At 41.4% G+C, this 27,628-nt stretch overlaps 1 long non-coding RNA gene across 11 annotated transcripts; it reads left to right on the forward strand.

Moving 5' to 3' along the window:
- LOC106505054 lies at nt 532–27,106 on the forward strand. Of its 11 annotated transcripts, XR_001299118.2 has the most exons (9): nt 6,689–8,169; nt 8,312–8,805; nt 9,107–9,904; nt 10,252–10,356; nt 10,723–10,805; nt 16,258–16,451; nt 16,649–16,731; nt 16,898–16,973; nt 24,021–27,106. It is a non-coding gene; the product is annotated as an uncharacterized LOC106505054 (long non-coding RNA). The 11 variants fall into 11 exon arrangements; XR_002336053.1 differs by lacking the exons at nt 6,689–8,169; nt 16,898–16,973 and adding an exon at nt 532–2,885; XR_002336054.1 differs by lacking the exons at nt 6,689–8,169; nt 16,898–16,973 and adding an exon at nt 532–724.

Genomic DNA, 27,628 nt, shown 5'->3' on the forward strand with positions numbered 1-27,628 from the left:
GATGTGGGTTTAATATCTGGCCCTGTTCAGTGGGTTAAGGATCCAGTGTTGCCACAAACTGTGGTGTAGCTTGTGGATGCGGCTTGGATCTGGTGCTGCTGTGGCTGTGGTGTAGGCCAGCAGCTGCAGCTTCAATTTGACCCCTAGCCTGGGAGCTTCCACATTGTCATGGGTGCAGCCCTTAAAAAAAACCAAAACCTCTTTTGAGCAAAGATGGCTGCAAATTCTCTGCTACTCCTCCCATTAAGAGATAGAGTCCAATTTCACTCCCCTTGAATCTGTGCTGGACATAGTGACTTGCTTGACAGATGCAATGTGGCAAAAGTGATATTTTAGGACCTCTGACGCTGTCATGATATGTTGGAGACCACAGCAACTGCTGACCTTTGCAGGAAACAAATATGGCACACGTGCAAAAGCACAACCACCGAGGCAGTTATCATCACCTGCCCCTGATTTTGCTCATTAACCTACGTCACCTTCCCCAATAAAAGTCATGTGAGCTAAAGCCTAGACGCCCTTGTTCTGCAGAACAGGGTGCCTCCTGGTCCCAGCTTTCTAGATGTAAGAGGTTTGTGTGTTCTGTATGCCGCTCCCTCCCTCTTCCAGGATCTCCTGTTGCCCTGCAGTGCTGGTCGCAGCAGAGTGGCGCCCCTCGTGGGGCTGGAAGAGGAGGTCGGCCACGAGCAGAGAAAAAAGGAAGGTCTGCCACGAGCAGGAAAAGGTGAAACTACAGACGGCGGAGACGCTAGCCTTGCACTCAGCAGAGTCGTGACCATGAGTGGGCAAGTAGGAACTTGAAACCAGGATAACAATGGGGCAGAATCAATTTCAGGAAACTAAACATTACATTCAATTGCTTAAGTGTATGTTGAGACAGTCAGAGGCTCGGGTAACAGGGTCTAAGATAGAGGAATTGTTGGAAGCTGTGATCAAATATAACCCTAGGTTTCCAGGAGAGTGTATTATGGACCCAGGATCGTGGGATCTCATGGGAGAAAATTTAAAGCATGCCCAGCAATCTGGCCTCTCTGTTTGTTTTTTCTACATGGGGACCTATCATTCCAGCTTTACGTATATACGTAGGGGAGCAGTACGACGTGTTTTGGAATACTTGCGGGAGCATAAAGAAAAACCTAGGCCTTCTGCTCCCCCTCAGCCTGATCCCTTTCTTGATGAGAATTTGAATAAGCCTTTAGCTGTGGAGGCAACACTAACTCCCCTTCAATCAGCCCTAAAATCTACTAGCCCCGAGGAAGGGACCTTTTTAGCATCCCTGTAACAACTGCCCCCATCCTCAGGTCCCACAATGTCTTTTCTAACAAAGGAAATCTTGGTGACTCCATTTTGCTCTGGTTTCAGCTGAAAAGCCCACCTGCGACCCCCTCCTCCTTCCCTCTTCTCCCAGGAACAATGTTTCAAATTCGCCAACCGAGAAGAACATGGGCCCTGACCTGACCCATGGGAAGGGGGCAGGTCCATCACCTGCATTAGGCATAAATAGGGAGGGTCTTTTCTGCTTTGCGTGGGCGCTGTGAGTAAAGAGCCCTTCCGCAGAAGTAAAGAGCCTTGGCGAGGTCTACCCCGTGTTTATGTGTCCGGTTTTCCAACACTGGCGTCCCGAGCCATTCTCCCACACCAGGGCAAAATATCCACATGCATAACCCTTTTGACTTTAAAGCTCTTAAAGCTCTACGGGAGGGTGGAATACAGAATGGAGTTACAGCTCCTTTTACTATGAGTATGGCAGAAAGCACGGGGACACTTCAGCTTCCCCCATGGGATTGGCACAGGATCGACAAAGCCACCCTAACGGTGGAGACTATTTAATTTGGAAGTCTAGTCTTTCAGGTTTTTTGGTCAGGAACAGGCTCGCTTAAATCAAAGAAATAATGTCCCAGTTACTTTTGAAATGTTGCTTGGGACCGGCCCTTTTCTTGACTTAGCAAGCCAACTGACTGACGATCCTCGGGCCCATGAGCCGCTGAGCCTGGCCACCCAAAGTGTGGGTGACAAGTCCTGGGAGAGGAAACCCACAAGGACCTTCTGCGCAAGGTCCTCAAGGCCCTACAGAGCCTTGCCCACAGTTTGTGCACCTAACTCGAGCCGTACGTCGCCAAGTAGCACATTCTCAGGTGGCTGGTATTTTAATTAAACAACTGGCATATGAAAATGCAAATAAAGCCTGTAAAAGGGCAGTGGTCCCTGTAAGGAATTCAGGAGGCATCTCTGCGTTTATTAAGGGGTGTCAAGATGTAGGAAGTAGAGGGTTATGCTCAAGCAGAGCTTGCTGCAGCATGGAAAGGAACCCTTAGCTCTGGAAAGATGTTTTAATTGTGGAGAAGCAGGACATTTTCAGAAAGCATGCTGAGCTCGATTAAAAGGGAAACCATCCCTAGCCGCAGGATCACCCCCAGGACCTGGTCATAACCCTGGTTAATGTCCGCATTGTCAGAGAGGAAATCTTTGGGCTAATCAATGTCGGTTTAGTTTCACCAAAACGGCTCTCTTAACAACTCCGGTGTCAGGAAATGGGACACCATCAACCAATGAGGGCATGTGTGGCTCAAACCGAAAACGAATCCAAGCCCTTACAAGGGCCACTCCCAGTGGCGCAGGGTTGGACTTGCCCTGCCCCACAGCAGCAGTTTTAACACGTGAACGGGGCGTAGGGCTTTCCTTCCTGGAATATTTGGCTCTCTTCCTCCTGTTAGGCCTTAATGAGAAGGGAGAAGGGGCTTAACCAGGAAAGGCTGACACTGTTGCCTGGGGTGGTGGATGCGGACTCTCAGGGAGAAGTTAAGGTGATGGGGAGGTCAGAGGCCATTCGTCCTCTACAGCCGGGAATGAGAATTGCTCAGTTGTTCCTGCTGCCGCATCTTAAGGTAGGAAAGAGTTGCCAGAAAGAAAGGGGACCATCAGGACTTAGATGTTCGGGGACCTCTCAGGTCTTTTGGACTCAGGAAGTCACAACAGAACTCTTCAGGTTAATGGAAAGAATGTAAGGGGATTAACAGATATTGGAGCTGATGTTTTGGTTGTTGGTTGTAATGACTGGCCTCCCACATGGCCTTTAGTTACCCCCAAAATGAAGTTGAGGGATTCGGAGTTCCCACTACAGTCCACCAGTTGGCAGATGCTTTCCTGGGTCGGACCAGAAGGAAAAACGGGTTATTTTAAACCTTACGTTGCTGATATAGCCGACACTTTACGGGGAAGAGCTCTCTTGTCTGCTATGAGACTTGATTAACAACGGAGGATGGCTACTGTGGTGATTCTAATGATTCTTCTCCTGGATGGAAACCAATGAAAAAGTTAGGATATCAAAAACAAACAGGCTTAGGAAAAAACACAAGTGCAAAAGAACCTACAAACTTGCACATTAAGCTTGATAAACATGGAATGGGTTCAGTAAGGATTTCTTAATGGGTTCAGTAAGGATTTCTTGAAAATTCTCCACTAGCCCTTGCAGATATGCAATGGATTAATGATGATCCAATGTGGGTAATCAATGGCCCCTAACTCAGGAGACATTGACTACAATACATGAGCTAATAGCTCAGCAATTGCAAGCAGGACACACTGAGGAAATGAACAGCCCGTGGAATACTCCTATTTTTACTATTCCTAAAAAATCAGGTAAATGGAGGCTATTACATGATTTAAGAGAAATTAATAAAACAATGTATGGCTGTGAGAGCTTTACAACCAGGCTTGCCTTCTCCTACTGCAATTCCCTTAGATTGGGCCTTGTTATAGATATAAAGATTGTTTTTTTTCCACCATACCGTTAGCCACTCAAGATAAATAGAGATTTGCCTTTTCTGTTCCTGCTTTAAATAACAAGGCACCTATGAAGCGATATCAATGGAAAGTATTGCCACGGGGCATGAAAAACAGCCCTACCATGTGCCAAAAATTTATGGCTGGAGCCTGAGCTCCTGTTAGACTTGAATACCCTGAGGCATATATTATCCATTACATGATACCATCCTCTCTGCTCCAAAAGAATAAGTTTTTAACATCTTGCTAGATACCAAAGTATATCTTAATGAAAAGGGGCTTATTATAGTCCCAGATAAAATTCAAAAGACCCCTCCATTTCAATATTTAGGAACTTTGATAGAAGGCTGTACTATTCAGCCACAGAAAATGCAAATTCGCAGGGACCAATTGAATACATTTAAATGATTATCGGGAGATGTTAACTGGCTACCGCCATATTTAGGAATTACTATAAATCAATTAACGCATCTTTTTAAAACATCGAAGGCCGATCCTGACCTTACCTCCCCACGTACATTGTCTCCTGCAGCCCTCAAAGGATTACAGCTGGTTGAGGAAAAAAGGCACAGAGGCAATGTATTGACTATGAAAATCCTTTTATTCTGATTGTGTTGCCTTCCATGAATTCACCTATAGCAGCCCTAGTTCAGGAACTGCCACACTTGGGCATTGTCGAGTGGATCCATCCTTCTAATCAAGAAGTGAAAACACCAGCACTTGGAGGATCTTAGAGCTAAAACTCTTATTCGAGGCAGACACCGTCCTAAACAATTGATTGGAGTGGATCCAAATGTGGTAAATGTCCCTCTAGACAAATTGGAGAGAGACTTTATTCGGAACCTCGTTGCCATGGCAGACTGCCTTCGCTGGATATGCAGGTGCACTTGATAATCATCCACCCGAAAACTATAAACTTATAAAATTCCTATGAGACCTTTTATAGTTCCAAAAGGTACCAGACCACAGCCTAGTGCTAAACTCTCATTGTACAGACGCAGCTTCAAATGGTGAAGCTGGTATTCAAGGTCCAAATATTACTAAAATTACACAAACTTCTGACCCTTCGGCTGAAAAAGCCGAACTCGTGGCTGTTCAACAAGTTTTAAAAATAATCTTGTATTCTTGTAATATTGTTTCAGATTCTCAATATGTGGTACAATAAGTACAAAAACTAGAAACAGCAAAATTGAAAGAACTAAATGAAGCATTATTCCAACTATTTTTTTGCACACAGCAAATTATTAGAGGACATCACCATTTTTTACGACTCATAGACGTTCTCCTACGTCTTTAGCAGGTGCTTTACATGATGGCAGTCAAACGCTTCTGTTTTGGAAGCGGCCCGTGCTTCCCATGCACCTCTCCATCAACCCGCAGCAATGCTGCGTAGACAGCTCAGTCTGTCTTGTGCTGTCGCCCAAGATGTTATTAAATCCTGTCCATCGTGTCAAAGCTTAGCCCAAGTGTCTACCAATGATGGAGTCGATCCTAGAGGATTAAAAAGGAATCCACTAGGGCAATTGGATGTTACTCATGTTAATAGGTTCAGTTGTTTAAAATTTGTTCATGTTAATTGTTGACATATTCCTCTGTTCTTGGGCCTCGGCTCAGGCAGGTGAGGCTTGTTGACGTGTCAAAAACCATTGTGGGGAAGCTTTTGCTGTTCTGGGCCTTCCACACTGTATTAAAACTGATAACAGTCCTGCTTATGCTAGTAAGGCTTTTGCTGAATTTTGTCAAATTTGAGGTATTTTATATGTCACTGGCACTCCCTATAATCCCCAAGGACAAGCTATAGTCGAACACATCATAGATTGAAACCGCAACTTAAACAAAGGGGGAACAAGAAGCCTCCTCCCCCACACGATTATTAAGACGAGTTTTGCTTACTTTGAATTTTTTCACCTGTAATGAACAAGGAGTAATGCCCATGGAATGGCACTGTGGCCAGCGTTTTCCTGGTACCTCCTCGTTAGCATACTGGAAAACACCTGAGGAAAATATATGGCAAGGCCCTGATCCTTTAATAACTTGGGGAAGAGGTTATACTTGTGTCTTTCCAGAAACAGCGGTTACACCTTTTTGGATTCCTGGCAGGTGTGTGAAACAGTGGCACGGAGAAAGGCCAAGTGACATGCGACTTCTGGCGAGTGACCCTGGGAGCCTGGGGCTGACATAATGCTACGTTAGATCGTCTGGCTTTACAAAAGGACACGCCATTCTTCCTGCCCATTTTACAAGCCAGGCTTCTGCTGACAGACGAAAATTACAAACATTAGAACAGAACCCACAAACTCCATTCCTAGTCTTACTTGACATGGCCTTTAAGGTCTCAGGGAAGAGGCTTGTTTTACCCAATTGTACCTTATTCATGGCTGAAGCTAAGGAATGGGAAATAGGAGGTCTTTGTTTTGTTTGTATGTCTTTGTTGTGTACGGATGGCATTGCCAAAATTCATAAAAGAGCTCCACGTAATTGGCTTAAGGGAAATTAAGCACTTACACAGAATCTCAAAATACGTAAATTAATTTTTGGTTCACGTGAACTGCAAAAAATGTAGTATTTGATATTCATTATTAGCTGTTAATATGAAAGTTTGTTAATCTAGGAGTTCCTGTTGTGGCTCAGCAGTTAACAAACGCGATGAGCATCCATGAGGACACGGGTTCAATCCCTGGCCTCGCTCAGTGGGTTAAGGATCCGGCATGGCCGTGAGCTGGGGTGTAGGTTGCAGATGAGGCTTGGATCCTGTGTTGCTGTGGCTCCAGCGTAGGCCAGTGGGGCGGCTACAGCTCCGGTTAGACCCCTAGCCTGGGACCCTCCATATACCGGGGGAAACGGCCCCAGAAAAGGCAAAAAGACAAAAAAAAAAAAAAAAAGTTAATCTAATATAGACAATGTCTTTGGAGTCATCAGCATTAAATATAATATCTTATTGTACCCAGGTTTAATGGAGAAACGTAATTGTATTAAGAGAAAAAGTAAGTCTGTCTTATAGCTTGTTATTTTGAATGGAAAGACAGGAGACAGACTAATACGGATATAGCAAGTGACGGAAGGTTTGTGGGAAGTGGACAATGAGAAAATAATTTTGTTCATGGTTGGGACTAAGTTTAAAATTTCGGTAAACGAATTTAAAAGTAAATTCAAGTGCAAAGCTTGAATTTGGACGGCCGCTTGGTTCTTCCTGGCTCCCTGGCAAACGCAATAATGAAAAAGAAATGGTTAGAAAACGTGTTTTCCATTAGGGGTAGACTTTCTACTGTCCTAATTTGGCTATATTTGGTAAAAATGCGGGTAATTTTAAAGAAAAAGACTGTTTTGATTCATATTCCAGTTTTGTGTGTTGAGATTAGTGTTTACTGTCTAAAACTCACCTCCCAAATAGTTCTCTACCACTAAGTTACATTACTATAAACTTCGAGTTATTAAAAATAACTTAAGCTTGTTTCTGAAGCCGATTGCTGTAATCTGTCTCTGGGAGAATATCAGATGTCCCATGGTGATGGGGGGAATGCATGTGCATTCTGGAAGAGTATCATTTCAAGGGATGCCTCCAGCCTAGATAAAAGGTTTCTTATCAGGAATTCGTAAGTTCAATATTCCCAAAGAAAGTGAAGAAAATTAAGTCTGTATTTCTCACTTAAGGGCATCTACATTGGACTGGTCTATAGAGAGAATTACTGACTTCAAACTGACCCTAAAACAAGGCTCTAATAAGAAAAACACCAATGCTTGGATAAAAAGAAGACAACATCAGAAGTAGGCCACTGTCCCAAGACTGTCACATCTGACTCGTATGGTTATTTGTTTTCCTTCTGATTTACCCTGATGGGCTTCTCCCTTCCAAGGCTCTTACTATTGATGTTACTAGGTGGCATCCCCTCACCTGGCCAGTTAATACCTGCTCTGACCCAGACCCTAAGTAGAGTTTTTTCTAACGTTACTCAAACTCAATCCGCAACAAGTGAGACTTCCGCCCAGGGCTATAACTTTGCCAGGCTATGTTAATTTAAATCTAAAGGCTCCTTTTGTTGGGAACAATTAAACCATCTGGGGATAACCAGCCTAATCACACTAGAGAATTGGGCTGAATGGACAAAGCCAGTGTATAATTTCCTTTAAAGATAAGAAACGACTAAACCAGCTGAACAGGGTGAAAGCCCTTCACTTAACGTTGGAGACCATTGAAACTGCTGAACGAGGCAGTAAACAAATTTGGAGCAAGTGCACAAGCACAGCCACGAAGAGCTTTATCATTACCCGCACCTGATTTTGCTCGCGAACCTACGTCACCTTCCCTAATAAAAGGCATGTGGGCTAAAACCCATGGGCCTGTGTTCTGCGGAACGGAGTGCCTCCTAGTCCCCCACTCTTCTAAATGTAAGCGTCTTCTGTGCTTCGTTATGCCGTGTCCATCCCTCTCCCAGGGTCTCCCGTTGCCCTGCAGTGCTGGACATGGCAACTTAAATTTTTATTTATGACTTCACTAATACTGCTGTATTTTTATTAACTGTTTTCACAGAATTGCTGTTTCCTGTACTGCCGAATTTGTAACTGAGTCTCTGATAAAATGATAGTTCCGGATGAGGTCAGTGGTCTCCAGACCATGGGAAAATGCAGCAAGCGGGAATATTTTCCTGGACCATTAGAGACTAGAAAGATAGGTGGTCCAGAGACTTTTGGCTCCTGTAAACAAGGCCTAGTCCAGTAATAGCACATGGAGTTGCCTATTAGTAAAATCTTTACTAGATCTGGGAATAGTCATTCCTACCATTGTGAGACGAAATGGCCCTGAAATGCCTCTCAGACTATAGTTGAGTTTAGGACCATGGGGAAACACTGCGAACCGAAGTTTGGTCCTTGCTGACATCAGCCTCTACATGGAGTAAAACATAAGCCACTGCAGCTGCCGACCCTCAGCGCCCCCTGATCAGAGCTCAGCATGGAGACCGGGAGAGAGGCGCTCTGTGCTCTGGGAAAACTGACAGAACAGGCCTTCAGAGAGTTAGATTTAAGGTAAGGATTTTTGTATAGACCCAAACTTCTTGTGTCTTCTCATATCTAGAAAATCAGACATCACTTCCAGTGGCATCTGCATTGGCCAATAGAAAAAAAAGGCAGACTAGAGTAGCTGTGGGTCAGACATCCAAGGTAACACTAGGAAATATTCCGGGAGTCACTTTAGACAAGTCTTTGTATTGCTAAGAACTTTAAGGTTTATGTGACCTGTCAGACTTGATGCCACCAGCTCTTCTCAAAGTAGCATCAGCTGGCAGCTGCAACCTTATATTTTCAAGGTCTCCTCTTATAACAACAGGAGAGGACCACCGCCCCATCCCATGTAACGAGAGGCTGGAATCAAAGATTCCCCGGAGGACGGAGACAGACCCCCCGCCTCCCACACATGACTGTTCAACCTGGAGACCTGCTGCAGACGTGGCTGTAGAATTGGATTGACCCATAGAAACCAGGTGAACGCTCTGCAACCAAAATGTCCTGGGACTGTTCTTATGCAGCCAATACAAAGGGGAGATGGTGGCGACCACTGCAACTGCTGACTTTGCAGTAAACAAACTCAGCGCACGTGCAAAACACCACCTCTAAGATAGTTATCACCTGAACCTGATTTTGCTCATGAACTTACGTCACCTTCCCTAATAAAAGCCGTGAGGATTAAAGCCTAGGCGCCTTCGCGGAACAGAGCACCTCCTGGTCTCCGGCTTTCTAGATGTAAGAGAGGCTTGTGTGTTTTGGTATGATTCTCCCGCCCTCTTTCAGGATCTCCTGTTGCCCTTCAGTGCTGGTTGCAACAATGATAAGTCTTGTGGCTTCTGCCTGGGTCCCGGGACACTCGTTCTTGGAGCTCTTGAGCAACCCATTAAAAAAGTCTGTCTTGAGGCCACAATGCTGTAAAGACACTGAAGCCAGCTCATACTCTCAGCATCCAGCTATCCAGGTCCTACCTGCTGAGGCCTCAGATACCCAGAGGAGAAATGAACCCGCCCCACTATTCAGTGTCTGAATTCCAACCTGTGGATTCATGAGCCAAACAAAAGCTTGTCATTTTGAGGAGCTGCACAGCGCTGATAACTGGACCAGAACTTGTTGCTGGGCGGTAGGTGGAAACTGGAAGGGCCTCAGGAAACTCCCAGTAAGGCCCTAAAGAATGGCAGGGAAAACGTCATTAGAGGTGGGAGGAAAAGGCACCTGTTTTGTCCTGGCACAACAGGTAGCCAAACTGTTGCCTGTGGTAATGGGGGAAAGAGACCTTGATCTACTTAAAAAGATTCCCAGGTAGAATGCTCAAGATGCTGCTTGGCTTTCTCTAGGGACCTAGTATAAAATACGAGAAGGGAAGTATGTTAAAGATGGAACTGTCTAATTTTTGGGAATCTAGAGGACCTATTGAGTTGGGACTTTTTTGGGTTTGAAAATAAACAACAATAAAACTTTTTCTTTTAGCAAAAGAGTCTCCAGATTCTCAGCAAAAGAAATGGCTTCAGAGCAAATGAACTCTTGATTATGGATTTGGATGGAATTCACAACTATTGTGAACCAGTGACTATTGTAAGCCTTTTAATCAAACCTTCGCTTCCCCCCCCCACCTTTTTTTGTTTTTTTGCCTTTTCTAGGGCCGCTTCCACGGCATATGGAAGTTCCCAGGCCTAGGGGTTGAATCGGGGCTGTAGCCACCGGCCTACACCACAGCAATGCGGGATCTGAGCCACGTCTGCCACCTACACCACAACTCACGGCAATGCCAGATTCTTGACCCACTGAGCAAGGCCAGGGATCGAATCTGCAACCTCGTGGTTCCCAGTCGGATTCGCTGACCACTGCGCCACAACAGGAACTCCCAAACCTTCCCCATTTTGAGTGGCACTGTTTATTGCAGGTACCCTATGGCTGATAACTTGTATTTTTCTTTCCCAGGTCTTCAGATTGATAGGAGCTGTATTTCAGGAACTGCATCCAGGCGCTTCATTCTGATCTACATGACAGATGTTGGACTTCAGGTCAGTGTTGAAATGGGATGAGACTTTTGGGAGCCTTGGGAGGGGATAAGTGTATCTTGTCTGTGGGATGCATGTAAATAATGTAGCCAGAGGACAAACTACGGGAGACTGGAGCCGGCTGTAAATTCCTTGCTGCTGCAAGGGCAGAATCTTCCTCCTTCTTGAATCTGGGCTGATCTGGGGTGTCTGAGGCTAGGACATAAGAAGCCTTGCAGCTCCCACACAGGCCTCTTGTCTCGTCCACACTTGTCTTGGAGCTCTGACAGCCAGGTAAGAAGTAGACTTACAGGGCAGTGGCGGCCGTGCCTGAGGGATGTTCAGGCTAGCCATGTAGAGATGCTGTGTGCAGAGACGAAGGGGTGGGGAGGTCTGGGGGCTCCAAAACTTTGGGATCTTCCCCGCTGAGACCTTCAGACACCATGGAGCACAGAGGAGCCCTTCTCTCTGTGCCTTGTCCCAGTTCCTGACCTGTAGGTTTGTGAGCAAAATAAATTTGTTGTTGTTGTTGTTATAAGATATTTGGAGGTGGTTCTAAATTTAACAGATAATTAAAACATCATCCTTTGTTCTTCGGGATCCCATAGCCATCTCCTGTGATTCAGACTTGGTTTGGTCCTACTTTAGTTCATCAGAAATGTTGTTTTTCTTTCTTTTTTTTGTTGTTGTGAGATGATTTTTTTTTATTAAAATAGTTGATTTACACAGTGCACTAATTTTTAAATTTTAGTTTATTTTTTTAAACTTATTTTCTTAAAAAATTAAAGAGAAACTATTTATTTCCCCAACACTTTTTTTCCCCCCACTGTACAGCATGGGAACCCAGTTACACAGATTTGTGGTTTTTTTGTTTTTAATGGCTTCACTCATGGCATATGCATGTTCCCAGGCCAGGAAATGAATCCGAGGTGTAGCTGTGACCTGCAGTTGCAACCTACGCTGCAGCTGTGGCGATGCCAGATCCTTTAACTCACTGTGCCAGGCTGGGGGATCGAACCTGCACCTCCACGGTGACCCAGGCCAGTACAGTGGGGTTCTTAACCTATTGTTCCATGGTGGGAACTCCTGAAAAATCTCTATTTTTAGCACTCCTCCTTCTCCAGGTGATTCTTAAGCAAATGGAAGTCTGAGAGCCACTGATTTAAGAACTGAGACAGCTGAGTCTTTTTCCTCTTCCCCCATCTATCACCTGACCTCCCAAATGCCCTTCGAGACATTTCACTCCGTAAATTGAAGAGATAGCCATTTAGAATAAACTCGAAAGCAAAGAGAGAGGAGTTCCCTTTGTGGCTCAGTGGGTTATAAACCCAACTAGTATCCATGAGGATCCAGGTTTGATCCCTGGCTTCGCTCACTCAGTGGGTTAAGGATCTGGCATTGCCATGAGCTGTGGTGTAGATCTCAGACGTGGCTTGGATCCAGAGTTTCGGTGGCTGTGGTGTAGGCTGACGGCTGCAGCTCTGATTTGACCCCTGGCCTGGGAACCTCCATATGCCGTAGGTGCAGCCCTTTTTATAAAAAGAAAAACCAACAAAAAGCAAAGAATCAGAAAAGCCTTAATTGGGAACAAAGCAATGACATCTGTAATGGTACTGAGTATTTAATGACCATCCATTAAATGGTTTCAATAATTAGCAACTAAAAATCCTTGGATGAGCCAAGTGATGTTTCTTTCTTTTCTATGTCTCAAGCCCTAGGCACATGTCTGTCGTTTCCAGCACATTCGGTATTATTTCAGTTAGCATTTCATTTTCGTATCATGAACCTCAATTTGACATCTTGAAATATAGCCCTGTGACTCACATATTTTTTCACCCTGGAAAAAAATATGGGTGAAGTTTTTATGGAAGATAAAACTTCTTCACTTAATATTGCTGCATTCAGAGCCCCAATCAATCCAATTTGGCAGGCATTTTATTTCAAAACTATCATATGGAGCAATTTACTTTTCAAGACATTTCACTTTGTTGCTGTCAGAGAGATCCATTTAGAACAAAATCAAAATCAAGGAGAGAATCAGAAGTAACTTTATTGGGAGCCAAGTGATTGTGTTGGTCGTGGCAGTGAGAAGGCAGTGACACCCATTGACTAGGTTTTTAAGAAATACAGACTAAAAACCTTGAATAATATGAATCACTGAATTCATTTTCACCTTTTAAGATTTCCCATAGCCTACCAGTTCAGTGTTAAGGGCTTACTTATTACCTAGAAAACGTGCTCAATAACAAAGTCAACTGAAGAATCAATGAAAAGAGCAGACCACATGACTTGGAAAAATAGGTTGACACTTAAATCTTGGAGAGAAAGCTGAGGAGCTGTAGCAGCCAACTTAAAGATGGCTAATACAGGGTGGATGGCAGAAAAATCCCTCCATGTTTCTCTAAAGTCATGCTTAAAGTATGTTCTAAAACAACATTACCCCTTAACGTTTTTATGATTATATTTGCAAGACTATTCCTCAAAAGATTGGGTGTTTCCTTGAGGAATTAGAGCAACAGTAAGTGGAATGAGGACTTGGTTAGAGATGCATAGTCCCACCTGAAGGCTGTCATTTCCAGGTATGCTTATTTGACATGTAACTATGCAAATTTTTCTTTTAAAATATGTTTTAAAAGTTGGAAGGCAGCTATGCTCACCACTACACCACCAACGCTACTTAAAATCTGTTTTAAAAGTGGAACTTGCAACTATTACTAACGTGATTTAAACTATTACACCTGTATAGCAAGTACGTCAAGAAAAGCACTCAAGTGAAACCTGGTAATTTTCACTAAAACATAACTTATTAATCAACTTGGAGTAAGAAACACTTTTTTTTATTACTCATCCTGCTTAAGTCAGAAGTCCTTTTCAGGGTGAGTACAATGCTCCCAAATATCAGCAGCCAGTCCAAGCATCTATCTTTCTGTGTTTATTTTTCTTCTGCAGCCAGTGGGGCTGTCATTCTCTTAGTGAGATGATTCTCTGACCGAGCCCAACTGATAAGACTAAACAATTATAACTGACATTTCCATATTTTTTTCTTGCCTTTCTCCTTATAAATGGCAGAGGGGTGACAAGAATGTATATACTTGGAATTGATGGTTTATTTATAGTTAGACGTTTTCAGGAGAAAAGGCACCTTCCTTATACCTATAAATATTCTCCATGCATTGAGTGTCTCAAATATAGTGGAAAGGATTATATATTAAATACTTCTCAGGGACTTCTCTCCAAGTCTGCATCAGCTATGTCCTCCTTTGGATATAGAGTTTAGCAAGGGATCTTACCACCAGCCTTTAAAAAGTTACCTCTTGGAAGAATTAAGCATACAAGTAGATGGTTACATCTTCTTGGGCTGTAGTTACGTCAAGTATAGAGGCGTTGATTTGTTTCACAGAAATGTGCAAGTGGGAAAAACAAATCAAGCATGCTAATAATGAACAATATCAAAGGTCTCATAAGATTATTGGCAGGTTTTGATTCTCCTACTAAGTGAAGCGAGTCAGAAAGACAAATACCATATGATATCATTTATATTTGGAATTTAAAATATGGCACAAATGAACCTATCTATAGAACAGAAACAGACTCACAGACATGGAGAGCAGACTTATGGTTGCCAAGCAGGGAGGGAGTAGGGAGTGGGATGGGCTGGGAGTTTGGGGTTAGTAGATGCAAACTATTACACTTAGAATGGATAAGAAATGAGGTCCTGCTGAATAGCACAAGGAACTATATCCAGTCTCTTGTGATAGAACAAGATGGAAGAAAAAGTGTGTGTATATATATACATATATATATAAGTATATAGTGTGTGTGTATATATATACATATATATATAAGTATATAGTGTGTTATATATAATCTATATATGTAATAAGTGTATAGTGTATATATATATATAAAATCTGGGTCACTTTGCTGTACAGCAGAAATTGACACAACATATTAAATCAACTATACTTTAATAAAAATTTTTAAAAATTTAAAATTATTGGCAGGTTTGGAGAGCTTGGGACATTAACTAGTCTGCCCCTTGCCAGCAAAACTTAACTTTCTTCTTCTAATTTTTAAATTTTCTTCTTGGTAGTGATATAACTGTTGTAACTGATAGTCAAATAGACAATGCATTCAATCACGTATAAGCAAAATCTATTTTAATGGGTTGCATGAGAATAGTTTTTCCAAATCTCCAAAATATCTTAAAAGCTCTTTTGGAATTTGAAGGCCTCCACCGTGTTCTCCCCACTACCTCAGTTATAGTTCCTTGAAAGTGGGTTTGCTCTTTGGATAAAAGTATTGTCTGGGACCTAGACTTGTGAATTTAGATACAGCTGTAGGTTAAAACTAAGTAATAGCTCTCAATGGTAGTGTGGCAGGTTTTATTTCCCAAGGATGGCTGCCACCTTATGTCACATCTGCCATATTCCCTCCACTTGAGCATGGATGGATAGAACTTTGCAATTGTGTCAACCATTAGAGAATGGAGAAAGTGACACTACGTGACTTGCAAGGCTACTCAAATGCCATGTATTTCTGCCTGTTCTTGGGGGGGCACTGGCTCTTGGAACCCAGACACTATGGTGCTAGGAAACTAACAGGGAGAGTTCATGGGTAGGTGTCCCAGCTGACAGCCCATTATCACCCACCAGACATGCAAGTGAGCCTTCAGATGATTTCAGCCAGCAAGTTATCTAGTTGATGTGTGTGGAGCAGAGATGAAGCGTCTTTGCTACACTCTGCCCAAATTGCAAGTTCATGAGCAAAATAAATGATTTTGGTCTCTGAAGCCACTAAGTGTAGTGTGCTTTGTGACTCAGCAAAAGAGACCTGGAAAAGATTTTGGTACCTGGAGGTAGACTGCTACTGAAACAGAAGTGTGACAGGTATGGCACTGGTTTGAGGACTCAGTAGTGGGCTGAAGCTGGAAGGGCCTCAGAGTATTATCAGGGCTTTATGGGACCCGGAGGAGGCTGTCAGCAAGGCCTGAAAAGAAATCCGGGAAGATGTTATTGGTCCTGGGGAAAAAGACCTTTGTCTTATAGTGGTGGAGCATTGTCCCCAAAATCACCTGCAATAATGTGGAAAATAGGAAACATACCCAATGCAATCAATAATCTAGTTAGATATACAAGCAGTATTGAAAGTGCCACCTGGATTGGCCAACGGGGACCTGGCTGTACAGCACAGGGGACTCTATCCAATATTCTGTGAGGGTCTATATGGGAAAAGAATCTGAAAGGGAACGGATGTGTGTATATGCGTAGCTGAATCACTTTGTTGTACAGCAGAAATTATTACAACCTTATAAATCAACTATACTTCAATAAAACTTTTGAAAATGAAAAAAAAAAGTGCCCCCTAACTTCTCACTGGCTATGCATTTGAAGCGACAGAAGAGAAATAACAGTTAAACTTAGAAGAAGCCAGGAATTGCTGGGTACAAAAAAATTAAACTGTTTCTCATTTTCAGCCTCTCCAGATGGTAAATGACACTCAAATTAAGAAATGGCTTCTAGGAAAATCAATGGTGCTGCAGAAAAATGTGGTCTAAATATGAAGCCAAGGACATGACTGGAAATTCATTTGCTGAGACCTCCGAGGAACAAGATGGTGTTTTATGGACCTTTTCAAATAGATAAGAAAATCTTTCTAAAGATCTTGAAGGTAGTGTCTTAGAGCACCCCACAGAGATTCCTAGATAGAGAAGGGTTTTTCCTAAAAGCCCCTCTACATTTAATGGCAAAAAAGGCAATACCCAGAGGGCAGAACTTTTTTTGAACAATGGGGTTTACAGCAGTTTTCCTCTGCTGAACCGTCATTGTACCGTGAGTCTATGTTGAGCATATACACTGTCTTTTTAGTCCATAGGCTCTTCAGAACTCAAGTTGCGGACCTCAAGCCTCATCCACACTTGGACCCGAGTGACATGATGCGATCTTGAACTGTAAGTTAATATCATAATGGTTAGGGGCTTGGGGCTCTTGGAAGAGGGGTTCAGTGTGTTCTGTATGTGGGAAGGGTGTGAACTCTTGTGGCCAGAAGGCAGACTGTGGCAGAGAGTACTGTCCAAACATGGCCATCAGTAACATGTTTTATCCTACACCTTTCAGGGTGACCTTGACACTGCTGAGTCACGAGGTCTACAGGCTATTCCACTGAACTTAATAGTTTTGACTGTGATGGCTGGTAAGGGATTAAAAAAGTGACCTTCTGGGATTTTGGAGGTTAGGTCATAAATATGCCATATTTCTGCCTTACCCTCCTGGGATGCATGTTCTTGGAGCCTAGTTGCCAGGCAGTGAGGAAGCCAAGGCACCCGCCGAGCTCCCAGCTGAAACCAGCGTTAACCATTAGGCATGTGCGTGAATCTTCAGATGATTTGAGCCTGTAGCCCTCAAGGAACCTCTAGCCTTTGAGTCACCCACATTGATACCAGATACGACAGGGAGAAGTTGTCCTTCCTATGACATGCACGAAGTGCACATTCATGAAGGAAGTAAATGGTTGTACGTTTTTTAATCTAATTTGGAGTGTGATTTGTTAGGCAGCAATGGAAACCTGGGACAAGAACAGATAAACAGATCATCTGCTCTCATCCAATGGAGTATTATCCAGCCATGAAAAGGAGCGGAGTGCTGATGCACGCAACAACACAGGGGAATCTCAAAATCCCTGTGCTGAGCAAAAGAAACTGGACAGGAAGAGGACACACTGCATGATCCCATTTAATTAAAGTTCCAGAACAGACAAAATTAATCTAAGATGAAGACACTGAATAGTGGTTGCTTTTAGGTACAACTAAGAAGGATCACGAGGAGATATTCTTTTTTTTTTTTTTTTTTCTTTATGTCTATTTTGGGGGCTGCTCCCATGGCATGTGGAAGTTCTCAGGCTAGGGGTTGAATGGGAGCTGTAGCTGCTGGCCTATGCCAGAGACACAGCAATGCCATATCCGAGACACGTCTGCAACCTACACCACAGCTCACGGCAATGCTGGATCCTTAACCCACTGAGCGAGGCCAGGGATCAAACTCTCAACCTCATTGTCCTAGTCGGATGTGTTTCAACTGTGCCAGGATAGGAACTCCGAGGAGATTTTTTTTTTAAGAGTTTTTTTAAGTACTCAATGAATTTATTACATTTATAGTTGTACAATGATCATCACAATCCAATTTTATAGGATTTCTATCCCACAACCCCAGTGCATCCCCCCCACCCCCCGAACTGTCTCCTTTAGTGACCATAAGTTTTTCAAAGTCTGTGAGTCAGTATCTGCTCTGCAAAGAAGTTCATTGTGTCCTTTTTTCAGATTCCACATGTCAGTGAAAGCATTTGATGTTTTCATTGTATGACCAACTTCACTCAACATGATAATTTCTAGGTCCATCCATGTTGCTAAAAATGCCGGTCTTTCGTTCCTTTTAATGGCTAATAATATTCCATTGTGTATATGTACCACTTCTTCTTGATCCACCCCTCTGTTGATGGGCATTTAGGTGGTGTCCATGTCTTGGCTATTGCAAATGGTGCTGCAATGAACATTGGAGTGCATGTGTCTTTTTGAGTCATGGTTTTCTCTGGATAGATGCCCAAGAGTGGGACTGCTGGATCAAAAGGTAATTCTATTTTTAGTTTTCTGAGGAATCTCCATAGAGTTTTCCACAGTGGTTGCATCAATTTACAATCCAACCAACAGTGTAATAGGGTTCCTTTTTCTCCACACTCTCCTCAGCACTTGTTCGTAGATTTTTGATGATGGCCATTCTGGCTGGTGTAAGGTGGTACCTCATCGTGGCTTTGATTTGCATTTCTCTAATAATAAGTGATGTTGAACATCTTTTCATGTGTTTTTTGGCCATCTGTATGTCTTCTTTGGAGAATTGTCTGTTTAGATCTGCCCATTTTTCGATGGGGTTTATTTTTTTGGTATTAAGCTGTAGGAGGTATTTATAAGTTTTGGAGATTGATTCATTTGCAGCAAAGATTTTCTCCCATTCTGTAGGTTGTTTTTTCGTTTAGAGTTTCCTTTGCCGTGCAGAAACTTTGAAGTTTGATTAGGTCCCATTTGTTTATTTTTGTATTTATTGTCATTACTCTAAGAGGTGGATCTGAGAAGATGTTGCTATCATTTATGTCAGAGAGTACTTGGCCTATGTTTTCCTCTAAGAGTTTTATAGCATCTGGTCTTATATTTATATCTTTAATCCATTTTGAGTTTATTTTTGTGTATGGTGTTAGGGAGTGTTCTAATTTCATTCTTTTACATGTGGCTGTCTGGTTTTCCCAGCACCACTTATTGAAGAGGCTGTCTTTTCTCCATTGTATATTCTTGCCTCCTTTGTCATAGATTAGTTGGCTGTAGGTGTGTGGGTTTAATTCTGGGCTTTCTACCCTGTTCCACTGATCTATATTTCTGTCTTTGTGTCAGTACCATATGGTTTTGAGGATTATTGCTTTGTAGTATAGTCTGAGGTCAGGGAGCCTGATTCCTCCAGCTCCATTTTTCTTTTTCAGGATATCTTTGGCTATTCTGGGTCTTTTGTGATTCCAAACAAACTTTACAATATTTTGAGTTCTGTGAAAAATGTCCTTGGTAATTTGATAGGGATTGCATTGAATCTGGAGATTGCCTTGGGTAGTAAAGTCGTTTTGATAATATTAACTCTTCCAATCCAAGAGAATGGTATGTCTTTCCATCTATTTGTGTTATTTTTGATTTCTTTCATCAGTGTCTTATGGTTTTCAGAGTATAGGTCTTTTGTTTCTTTAGGTTTACTCCTAGGTATTTCATTCTTTTGGATGCAATGGTAAACGGGATTGCTTCCCTGATTTCTCTTTCTGATCTTTCATTGTTAGTATATAGAAATGCTGTTGATTTCTGTATTTTGTATGCTGCGACTTTGCCAAATTTATGGATGAGCTCTAACAGTTTTCTGGTAGAGTCTTTAGGATTCTCTAGGTATAGTATCATGTCACCTGCAAATAGTGATAGTTTTACTTCTTCCTTTCCAATTTGGATTCCTTTTTATTTCTTCTCTGATTGCAGTGGCTAGGACTTCCAAAACTATGTTGAACAGTAGTGGCAAGAGTGGACATCCTTGTCTTGTTCCTGATCTCAGCAGGAATTCTTTCAGCTTTTCACCATTGAGAATGATGTTAGCTGTGGGTTTGTCATATATGGCCTTTATTATGTTGAGGTAGGTTCCTGCTATGCCCACTTTCTGAAGGATTTTGATCAGAAATGGGTGCTGGATTTTGTCAAAGGCTTTTTCTGTGTCCACTGAGAGGATCATATGGTTTTTATTCTTCAGTTTGTTAATGTGGTGTATCACACTGATGAATTTGTGGATATTGAAGAACTCTTGTATCCCTGGGATAAATCCCGCATGATCATGATGTACAACCCCTTTAATGTACTGTTGGATGTGGTTTGCTAGTATTTTGTTGAGGATTTTTGCATCTATGCTCATCAGTGAGGTTAGCCTGTAGTTTTCTTTTTTGTGGTCTCTTTGTCTGGTTTTGCTATCAGGGTGATGGTGGCCTCATAGAATGAGTTTGGGATATCCCTTCCTCTGGAATTTTTTGAAGTAGTTTCAGAAGGAAAGGTGTTAGCTCTTCTCTAAATGTTTGATAGAATTGGCCTGTGAAGCCATCTGGTCCTGGACTTTTGTTTGTTGGAAGTTTTTAATCACAGTTTCAATTTCAGTTCTTGTGATTGGTCCATTCATCTTTTCTATTTCGTCTTGGTTTAGTCTTGGAAGATTGTACCTTTCTAAGAATTTGTCCATTTCTTCTAGGTTTTCCGTTTTATTGGTGTATAGTTGCATATAGTAGTCTCTTATGATCCTTTGAATTTCTGTGATGTCTGTTGTTACTTCTCCTTTTTCATTTCTAATTGTATTGATTTGAGTCCTCTCTATTTTTTGCTTGATAAGTCTGGCTAAGGGTTTGTCAGTTTTGCTGATCTTTTCAAAGAACCAGCTTTTCATTTCATTGATCTTTTCTATGGTTTTCTTTGTTTCTATTTCATTGATTTCTGCTCTGATCTTTATGATTTCTTTCTACTAACTTTAGATCTTGTCTGTTCTCTCTCTAGCTGCTTTAGATGTAAAGTTAGGTTGTTTATTTGAGCTTTTTCTTGTTTCCTGAGGTGGGCTTGTATTGCTATAAACTTTCCTCTTTGAATGGCTTTTGCTGCATTGCATAGGTTTTGGAAGGTCGTATCTTTGTTGTCATTTGCTTCTAGGTATTTTTTAATTTCATCTTTGATTTCTTCAGTGATCCATTGGTCGCTGAGTAGCATGTTGTTTAGTCTCCACGTGTTTGTGTTTTTTGCAGGTTTTTTCTTGTTGATTTCCAGTCATATAGCATTGTGGTTGGAAAAGATGATATGATTTCAATTTTCTTAAAGTTACTGAGGTTGGATTTGTAGCTTAGGATGTGATCAATCTTAGAGAATGTTCCATGTGCACTTGAGAAGAATGTGTATTCTGTTGCTTTTGGATGGAATGTCCTATAAATATCTATTAAGTCCATCTAGCTTAATGCTTCATTCAGAGCCTGTGTTTCCTTATTGATTTTCTGCCTGGATGATCTGTCCATTGCTGTAAGTGGGGTGTTAAAGTCCCCTACTATTATTGTGTTATTGTCAATTTGTCCTTTTAAGGTTGTTAGCAGTTTACTGTGGTGAAACTATGTTGGGTGCGTAGATATTTAAAATTGTTATATCTTCTTCTTGGATGGATCCTTTGATCATTAGGTAGTGACCTTCCCTGTCCCTTAAAATATTCATTTTTAAAGTCTATTTTATCTGATATGAGTATTGCTACTCCAGCTTTCTTTTGATTCCCATTCACGTGGAATATTTTCTTCCATCCTCTCACTTTCAATTTGTATGTGTCCCTAGAAGTGAAGTGGGTCTCTTGAAGGCAGCATATATATGGATCTTGTTTTTGTATCCATTCAGCCAGTCTATGTCTTTTGGTTGGGACGTTTAGTCCATTAGCATTTAATATAATTATTGATATGTATGTTCTTATTGCCATTTTATTAATTGCTTTGGATTTGTTTTTGTTGCTTTTTTTTACTTCTCTTGTTCTCTCCTGTTCTGGTTTGATGACTATCTTTAGAGTTGTATTTGAGTTGATTTTTCTTACTTGTTTGTGTATCAATTGTAGATTTTTGGTTTGCAGTTATTCTGAAGTTTTGATGTAAGAGTCTATATATAATATATATATATATATATATATATATATATATGAGACTGTTTTAAGTTGTTGGTCTCTTAATTGCAAGTGCATATCCAGTGTCCTGCATTTGTACCCACCTCTTCTCATGATTTCTGATTTTGGTGGCATAATTGTGTGTGCGTATTTCATACCTTTACCGTATAAATAACTTTACTGGTGAGCCTTGTCACTTGCGGTATTTTTGTTTCCTGTTGCTGTCTTGTCTTTTCTGCCTAGAGAAGTTCCTTTAGTATTTGTTGTAAAGCTGGTTTAGTGTTGCTGAATTCTCTTGGCTTTTGCTTATCTGTGAAGGTTCTGATTTCTCCTTCAAATCTGAATGAGAGCCTTGCTGGGTAAAGTAATCTTGGTTGGAGGTTTTTTCCTTTCATCATGTTAAGTATATCATGCCACTCCCTTCTGGCCTGCAGAGTTTCTGCTGAAAAATCTGCTGATAACCTAATCATGGTTCCCTCGTATGTTACTTCTTTTCCCTAGCTGCTTTCAAGATTTTCTCTTTGTCTTTAATTTTGGTCAGTTTGATTAATATGTGTCTCAGGAGGTTCCTCCTTGGGTTTATTTTATATGGTACTCATTGCGCTTCCTCGATTTGGCTGAGTGGTTCCTTTCCCATGTTAGAGAAGGTTTCAGCTATTATTCCATCAAATAGTTTTTCTGTCCCCTTCTCTCTCTCTTTTCCTTCTGGCACCCCTATAATATGGATGTTGGTGTGTTTAACGTTGTCCCAGAGTTCTCTGAGACTCTCTTCATTTGTTCTCAATCTTTTTTCTCTTTTCTATTCCACATCATAATTTCTACTAATCTGTCTTCCACCTCTTATTCGTTCTTCTGCCTCCTGTATTCTGCTGTTAACCACTTCTAGTGAATTTACTTCACTTATTGTATTTTGCATCTCTTCTTAAGTTTTATATCTTGTATCTTTTTGCTCAGTGTTTCCTGTAAGTTATCCATCTTTGCCTCCAGTTTATTTCCAGTGTCTTGCATCATCTTCAGCATCAACAGTCTAAAGTCTTTTTCCTGGAGGCTGAGAATTTCCTGATCACTTAGCTGATTTTCTGGGGTTTTTCCTCTTTCTCCCTCATCTGAGTTCTCTGTCTTTTCATTATTGTAGATTTTTGGTGTGGACCTTTTTACAGATAATAGAGTTGTAGCCTCTCTTACTTCTGGTATCTGCCCCTTTGCAGCTGAAGTTGGTATGGGGGCTTGCTGTAGGTTTCCTGATGGGAGGGACTGATGCCTGCCCACTGGTAGGTGGAGCTAATTCCTATCCCTCTGGTGGGTGGGGCTTTGTCTCTGGATGGGATTAGAGGCTGGGCGGCTGTGTGCCTGGGGGGCCTTTAGGCAGCCTGTTGGGTGGGGCTGTGATCCCACCTGGATTGTTGTTTGCCGTGGGGCTACTCAGCACTGATGTGTGGGGCCAGATTTTCCCAAAATGTCCACCTCCAGAGAAGTACATGCTGCTGAATATTCCAGAGAGCTTTGCTTCCAATGTCCTTCCCCCACAACAAGCCACATTCACCCCTGTTTTCCCAGGAGGTCCTCCAAGAACTGCAGTCAGGTTTGACCCAGATTCCTGTGGAGACTTTGCTTTGCCCTGGGACCCAGTGCACTTGAAAGTCTGTGTGTGCCTTTTAAGAATGGGTCTCCATTTCCCCCAGTCCTGTGGAGCTCCTGCACACAAGCTCCACTGGCCTTCAATGCCAGGTGCTCTGGGGGCTCTTTCTCCCAGTGCCAGATCCCCGCACATGGGAGTTTGATGTGGGGCTCAGAACTCTCACTCCTGTAGGTGAGTCTCTATGAACCAGTTACTTTCCAGTCTGTGGGTCTTCCCACCCAGGAGGTATGGCGTTGCTTATATCATGTAATCGCCCCTCCTACCTCTTGATGTGTTGTCCTCTTTTTCTTCTGGAGTAGGATATCTTTTTAAAGGTTTTCAGTCCATTTGGTTGAAGGTTGCTCAGCATTTAGTTGCAAATTTTGTTTTTAGGAGAGAAGTTGAGCACCAGTCCTTACATTCTGCCATCTTGAGATCTTTCATAATCAAGAATTTCTGAAGAGTTTATCTATCTTGATTTCATGCCCAATGCAAGAATCTGCTATAAAATATGAATGAATTTCATGATCCAGTCTCTGCCTAAAACCTTCAGAGAAAGATATGTTGATCAGATTTTATCGTTTTGGGCAAAGAACCAACACCAAAAGGAACCTCAGTTTACTCATCTGCTGGAAGGCAGCTGCTCCAAGGACGCCCATCATTGCCAAGTGCCAACACCAAGCACCTCCGCCTCCACTAGTGGCCTGGGTCCCTTGCAGGAGCCTCTGAGGGACCTGAAGCTGCCAAGCTCATCAACCCCAGCACTGCTGCTGCTGCCACCGCCAACGCTGCCATTAGGCCATGTGCCACCCCACCCTCCAGCTGGCCCTGCCCTGTTCACCTGGCACACTCCACTGCATGCTGTCCTGAGGAGGTATTCTTGATAAATGAAAATGGTCTGTCACGATGGAGGTGTGAGGTTCCAACGGTGCCTCCATTTGTCAAAACTGTGCAGCTAACACTCATGCCTTTCACTGTACATACACTTAAACTAATACATATAAAGAATAAAAATTGAGTAGGTGGGAAGTGTGTATGAACATATAACTATTCTAAGAAAAAATGTTGCTAACTATTAAATCTGGGTGAGCAGTACATAAAGTTCATTTATTGTTTACTTTGTCTAGTAAATTTTAAATTTCCCATAATACATTTAAAAAGAGGAAGAAAGTTTTTCTTAAAAAATGGGATTTAACTGTAAAATGAGTATGTTTCTTGTATGGCTGCTAGAGAGACTCTGGAAATCAAAAATATGTTTCTAAAATGTTTTGAACAAGGTAGTACAATTTAAATGGATGAATAGCATAACATGTTTTAAGACCTACCAAAGCATAACACTCACTGTAATGTGTAAATATGTCCAAAATCAGTTTTATTATTTTATGTGGTGCAACATGTTACTTAAATTAGCTCATAACATTTTTATTTTAGTAGTGACTGTCCATCAACCTAACCTTTATAGGACATTATTAGTAGAAACTAGTTCCTAATAATGATTTAACTGGCAGAGGGACAACAGGAACTTAAGCACAACATTAATTGTGGTGGCTCTTAGATTCTAAAGTGAACTTTTTAATTGTCATTTATTTGAAACCTCTTCTAATTATAGTAGTCCTTTTTAATGAGTAATTGGAGTGTTGGATAGCTACTATGCCATCTTCCCATTGGGTTTAGCATTGCCTAAATGATTTTTTAATGTTTACCCATGTAACATATTGGTGATACAATATACTATTGGTGTATAAAAAAACCTCATTTATCCAGATTTCAAATAATTTGAAATGTGATGAACCACAAATTTATTTCTTTAGCTCAAGAGTTTTCTTCCAATCTTTGAGCTTCAGACCTGCATCTGCAACAACCTTTGGGAAATCTCTGGGATGTCTCCCCACAGGCATCTGAAACTTACCCTTCTTTCAGAGGGGCTCACCCTGTCTTCCCCCCCGCCCCAGGAGAGAGCAACATTCTCTAGCCCCCTGTTCAAAGCAGAAATGAAGCATCTTCCCAGACTTCTCGCTCTCTAATCCTCCACATCTAGTCACTCACCAAGTCCTGCTGTGTCTTGAGTATTTCCTCTTTCCTTTTTTCCTGCTATTTTCTCAGTTCAAACCCTCAATATTTCTTAGATAACTGCAGTGACCTACTTCCAGGAGGCTGTGTTTCCAGTTTTTCCCTTCATTCAAATGTGTCCTCCAAAATTGTTGAGAGAATAGTCTTAAGAAAACGAAAAGCTCGTCGTGTTACTCTCTAGTTTAACTTATTTAGGGCTTCTCCACTGCTAACTGATGGATAAAACTCTTAGCAAGGCAGACACAGCCCCTCATGATCCAGTCCTTGCCTGGACTCCAGCATTACCTTTCATCTTCCTGTTTACATGCTATGCTCCAGCCACGGTCCATGACATATGGTACTCATAAAGAAGCATGCCACCTGTGTCTTCATGAGTGTGTTCACTGTGCTACATCTTCATCCCAATTTCCTAGGAAAAAATGTATTTGTCTTTCTAGATTGTACTCAGGTATTAGGCCCTTGTTAAATGCCCCTTTCCCCAGTCCCAAGGAAGAACCAACCATTATAGCATCTGCTGGCCTGGGCACCATTTATAGACGTCTATCATTACACTTCAACATTTTTTGCCTTGTTGGGTTTCCAGGCCCATTTCCCTCATGCTTCATTTTGGAAAGAAACTATATTTATATGCCTAAGATGAGAACAGTCCCTAACACATGCAGGCACTTCATCATTACTTGTTAAATAAAGCCCAAGTAAAAATGGTGTTCTTTGATATTCTTTTATCTAATTAAAAAAAAACTGAAATCATAAAATCTATAGTATAGATTCAGATTATAAGCGGTTACAGTTCTTTGACAAATAGGAAAACTTTACACATTCAATCTCTCTCCCTCTCATGTACACGTAGTCTGAAGTCTTATCACTTGTAAAGCTGGTATTCATCATATTCTAGGGTACTGTTTCTGATTTATTAAAAAATATCTCCACTGAAGTTTAACATTTTTCACTGCTTTCAAATTTTCTGAATATCTATAGGCATGTGTGGTATGTAATATATGGCAACTTCCCAGTTAACAAAATGTGAAACTAATTTGGGTGAACATCTGTATTGCATAGTTTAAGAATAACTGAGGCAAAATACTGCCTGGTGGTTAAAAATAATCCTCAAAATTTTTTTGTTTACATAAAACTTTTCCTTAAAAAGTCTATAAATTTGAAATGAATTTTCACTTTGCAATTCAAAAATAAAAGATGAGTGGTATAAAATGTAGGGTCATAAAGTTAAGCCCTTATCATGTTTTGACTCTTGATCGATAAGTGGGTAGAGGCTTAGATTTCACAGATTGAGGAGGTAAAGATAGTTCAAAAAGATCCAGAGGTTGAAAAACTGGAAAATAGGAGTTAATGGAAGGTATTAGTATTATTGAGAATAAAGATGGTTGATTTAATAAAGTGTATGAAGTTACCATGCTTTATGAGTTTCCTTTCATTAAGCATAAAAAGAAGTATATAAACAATAAGTGCTAGATCACCCCAGTCAAGCCACTGTAAACACACAGCTCTGTGCTAAATCATATCTCCAGATGATAAAATAAGCTTAAATGGTTAAAAACCTTTCCGAGGATTTTGGTTTCAGCTGTAGAGCTTGGACATTGGCATTTATATACCTAAAAAAAAAAAAAAAAGGCAGAACAATGTGAAAATCAACTACGTTTCTTGATTTTAAAAAGCTACTTTTTAAAACAATTGTCTTCTAAATAATACTAAGGACAGAAAAGTCTCAGAAATTTTAAAAATAAATGAAAAACAACTTATCAAAATATGTGGGGTGCAGAGAAATCAGTGCTTAAAGGGAAATTCACAGCTTTAAATGGAAAAGAAAGTTTTAAAACCAATCATCTAAATTTCCATCTTAGGAAATGAGAGACCAATTTAAACCAAATTAAAGCAAGCAGAATACAAGAGACAATAAAAATTGAGCTGAAACC

Source organism: Sus scrofa, chromosome 9 (genome assembly GCF_000003025.6).
Source record: "Sus scrofa isolate TJ Tabasco breed Duroc chromosome 9, Sscrofa11.1, whole genome shotgun sequence".
In the NCBI taxonomy this organism is placed as follows: domain Eukaryota; kingdom Metazoa; phylum Chordata; class Mammalia; order Artiodactyla; family Suidae; genus Sus; species Sus scrofa.